The sequence below is a fragment of the Macrobrachium nipponense genome, chromosome 37 (assembly GCF_015104395.2).
Source record: "Macrobrachium nipponense isolate FS-2020 chromosome 37, ASM1510439v2, whole genome shotgun sequence".
Lineage (NCBI taxonomy): Eukaryota > Metazoa > Arthropoda > Malacostraca > Decapoda > Palaemonidae > Macrobrachium > Macrobrachium nipponense.
Window position 1 is genome coordinate 10,148,604 of NC_061097.1, and position 5,000 is coordinate 10,153,603.

Consider the following 5,000-nt stretch of genomic DNA (forward strand, 5'->3'; position numbering starts at 1 on the left):
TTGAATTCATCCTTGCACTTTGAAAACTGAGTTTTTGGTATGATTCCAGTCTATTGTGGACTTCATATCGGTGTTATATGGATTCTTGAAGAGCAAATTGAATTGTGTATTATGGTAAAAGTAAAACAAGGCATTACAGATTGGTGACTCTGACAGGATAATACAATCCTGTGTATCCAATTGTGAGTGCAAGTTTCATTCTTGGGGAAGAGTAGGTTTAGGTTTTCAGAAGGATACATATTTACACCAACTCAATTTTTGGTTTGGTAAAAGCCGTGTTGTTCTTGAAGGATTAGTGTTCATCATGTCTGAATTGGACATGAATGAGCTCCTGGGTGACAGGAAAGGTTGGCTGAATTGAGTAAGCCAGAGTTAGAAGAGGTAGACAATTATTTTGTAATTGAGTATCTGGTGTCAATCAGAAAGGGTTTACTATTGCTACAGGTTTATGAATATGTGAAGTCTAGAAAGGGATCAAGTGGAACTTTTACGATGACGAGTTAGGTTAAAAATGAAACGGGAAGATAAGTGAAAACACCTCATGTACGTAGGTGAACTCTTATCTATTATGAGTTACCTCTGCTACACTCTGCTACTACATCATGAGCGGAACTGGGCTTTTTGTGTCTACTACTCTACTCTGCTACTACATCATGAGCAACTACACCTACCATTAACGGCGAAGCAGTCATTTGGAATGCTTTTATAGAAAACTATCTAATTACCCAATAAAATTAGTTTAATATTTCTGTTGAGACTTTATGTCAGTAGTATACCATTTACATGAAAATCAAAGAGGAATTACCTGTTAAGGCTATGTCTATACATAGTTTTACAAATTTTTCCCAGTCTAAATTGCAATAGGAAACAAAAAATCTGTTTTTTGGTTTCTTTATGGTACTTTCTTTATAGGATTACATTTTCATTAAAAAATTAATTTCCTTTTTATTCAAAGCAAATTAAAACTTATATGTTATGGGAAACCTGTCCTCAATATTTATTTAGGTGTTACTTGGTATTAGCTAAACAATAAGTATAAAGTAAAGGTATATTGATTTTGGTGAAATATTTTTGTTGTTTTGATATGATGAAATTAAAATATGAGGTCTATGATAAAGAACACTTCTTGCCCAATTTACAAAATACAATTTGTTAGTTACAGCAGTGCATTTTTCACACACATATTTCTCACATTTTTTGCAAGTCATCACGGTTTTGCTGATTTTGCACAAGCGGATCTGACATTGCTTCCGTTTCTAGCCTCTTCCAAAATCTCATCAGAATCTTCGGCACTTTATGCCATCTTTAGATTTTTCAAAGAATCTGCCAATTCCTCTGCTAATCGAAAATTAAAATCATGACAGCTTAGTTTTTCCCCTGTGACCTCTGAATACAAATATCCATGCATTGATACTGCAAAATCGAGATATTGCAAAATACATGCACAGGTCAACAATAATGGTATTTTTTGCTTTCAAATCGTCAGCTACTATGAGATTCAGGGCCGCTTGTAACACGGTTTTTTTCGCAATAACTTTTTTATCTATGCATTTCATAAATATAACGCTTATTCAGAATACATATTATATCAACACATAAATTTTGAGTGTATTCTGCATTACGTAGGTTGAATAAATTTGGTACTTATAATGTAAAAAGTGACCTTTTTGAAGACGGGCCAACTTAATCAGAGAAAAGGTTTCGAACGCACTCGTTTACGTAACTTATGACATCATTTCTTCCCTCTTTCTCGATGGATGATTGGCTATACGTACGAAGGCTAAACCTCTGGCAACAATTGACATACAAATTTAAATACAAGCAAAGCAGTACACCTTTCTGAACTCTGGAAACCTCCCCAATGATAATTGTCATAATGAACAAACCAACAAAATATGTTAATAAATACAAAAACACTTCGATTATTAGTCCAACTCCCAAAATAAGTTTACAAAGAAATTACAGTCTACCTTATAGGTCACAATCAGATTGACAAGATGTAGGGAATAGTTGGTGATCACCAAAAACATAGTAGACAAGCTTGATTTGATAACTGCTATATCCAATGTCAAGCAATTTTTATTTATTGGCTATCTACCTATTTACTGAAAAAAAAATAGCCGGTACCGTATATTGGTTTTAAACCTTCACCAATAATTATCGTCAGAATGGTGACTTCATGAGGCTCCACCCACTTTCGCCTCGTTATAATTCAGGATAACACTGAAGGCTACCATGGGCATTGTTGGATTAGAAAATTCAACTTCTGGCTATAAAAAACTAATTTCTCAAGTAGTTGTAAGAAGTGCTAAATGATCCTCAAGGATCCCAGCAGTTTGGTCTAATGTTTAATTCATGTATATTACTGCTATACTGTTGGGCACTACTGCTACAGTAGCATTACTACGCTAGCACTGATACCCCCCCCCCCCCCCCCCCCCCCCCCCCCCCCCAACATCTATGTATCGTTCCGCCATTCATAAAGTCTTTTGGGTTTCAGAGCCGATGGAATTTCTGTCTGGTGGATGGGCGGGGCAACATTTAGTCAAAAGGTGTTTGTTTACCTTGCTTACGTAATGAATGTTTTTCGACTCTTGGCTCGTAATCATTGGCCATGGCGTCGGCTAGTTCATTTTTACTCTATAAAAATCAAAAATATCGGTTTAGGTTATTGATAATGCTGACAAAATTTGTGTGTGGTTGTAAAATATACATATGTCAACTTTCAGCTACCACCGATGCTTTGACTAGGAGCAAAGTCCAAAAAACCGTGTTACAGAGACCCTGAATCTCATAGTAATTGAAGTGATGTGAAGAAATTGTCAGTTGTGACATTTTTACATTTCCCAGTGAATGGTTACATCAGACTTAACACAACATGAGCTGATAAGGGCTGATTTGCTGTCGAAATTCATCTTTTCCAAGTAAGGAAAGGCTTTTAACATTATACTTTGATTCTGTATCAGCAGACAAACCAAAAACTTTATTCCAAATTTGTCTGGTTTACTTACTGTAGAAAAGGACATCTGAATTTTGAGGAAAAAGTTGTTCATCAATTGTGATGTTCCCGTGTAGCTTATAGGCGGCTCTGCAAATCCCAATGAATCTATTCTCACACTTCAGAAATGTGAGCAAATTTATCTGTGCGTAAACATTTTGACCTCATTGTTCTTATGTCAAATCTTATGAACCACATCATCTCTTTGAATTTGTGACGTGGCATTGTATCCCTGAGAAAGGGTGGACCCCTTTTCCATTTTCTTGACCATAGACGATCAATTGACTGATTCTTTCCCAATATCCCACGAGCATACATGATTCCAATTACTGCTAGAATTCTTCATGAGATACTTTGTAATCATCGTTTTTCAAGACTCTTCTGCCTTGAGCTTCAGTGCACTTCCTGATATGTTGAACGGTAAAATCATCTATAAGTATCCCAAAAGCACTCATGTAGATGCTTTTTTGTACAAGACGTTGTGCAAAAGAGATGGGGCCAGGAGTTTCCCCGCGCCTCAATATGCTTTGCTGAGAAAATCTTCCATAATCTTCAGCTGCTTATATACTACTTTCCACACCGTACCACATTTAGCTCTAATCGTGTTTGATGATGAATCCTCGTCTTGAGAAGGGGGTTCCTCTGTAAAAAGTAAGGATACTATAATGAATACAGAAGGAAAAATCATAATAATGATAATAACAAAATTTTAAATATAAACATGGTAAAATTCCTATGGCAAAGAAAAAAAAAAAAAAAAAAAAAAAAAAAATATATATATATATATATAGATATATATATATATATGTATGTATGTATGTAGGTATGTAGTATGTATGTATGTATGTATGTATGGTATATATATATATATATATATATATATATATATATATATATATATATTGTCACAACTTCAGCTTTCCATTTGACTATTCATCAATTCTCAGTAATGAGGGCAACACTTCATGTAGGTATAGTAGATATGTTAGGTGAATGATCAAACTAAAGTTAAAATGAAACAAGACTTTCCTTATTTTAAATCACGTCTGAATATAATAATAACAATAATAACAAACAACCACTTAATAACTACTAGAAACAAGTGAATCGTAAGCCACCGGATAACAAACTCAAAGTATTAACTTGACAGAGCTTGGAAGTAAACATTTCCAAGGATTACATACATTAAAAACAAGAGGTAATATCATCCATGCTGTCCGCTACGATCAGCAATCAATAGATAAGGCGCTAACATCAATACACAATAATAGGTGTGTAATTAGAATTGCTACATAATGATAGGAGGGTTATTATAGTTCCCCCCTGTTAGGAATGAAATTACTATGACAATTGACAAATTTAGTGAATTACAGTGGTTTTCTGTCTAAGACGTGATAATGCATCGGTGATGGTGTTGTTTGATCCTCGAATGCTGTGGATCTCAATGTTGTAGGAAGACAAGATGTATGACCATCGAAGAAGTTTCTTGTTGTTAAGCTTGGCCCTTTCGAGGAAGGTAAGGGGTTTGTGGTCGGTGTAAATGACGACACGTGCAGCACCTTCCAGATATGGACGAAAATGAAGGACTGTTGCTACAAGACTATATAATTCTTTCTCGATGGTAGGCCATCCTAGTTGAGTGCCTTTGAATGCTCTCGAGTAATAAGATACTGGCAGCAGGTGTTCCAACAAAGGAGGAAAAGTACTGGTCCCATTGATTTCTTGCAGTAGGACACCACCAAATCCAGTATTACAAGCATCGACCTGTATAAAAAAAGTTTAGCAAGATTAGGAGCTTGCAACAAAGGAGATGAAGTCATGAATAACTTTAGCTGCTTGAAGGCCTTGAAATGATCCTGTGTCCAGTGAAACCTTGCTTTGTTAGATGTCAAGGCATGTAGAGGAGAAGTTATTATGGCAAAATTAGGACAAAACTTTGAATAATATGACACCATACCTTCAAAGTCTTAAGGTTAAATTTGACCATATTTATCCCGGACAG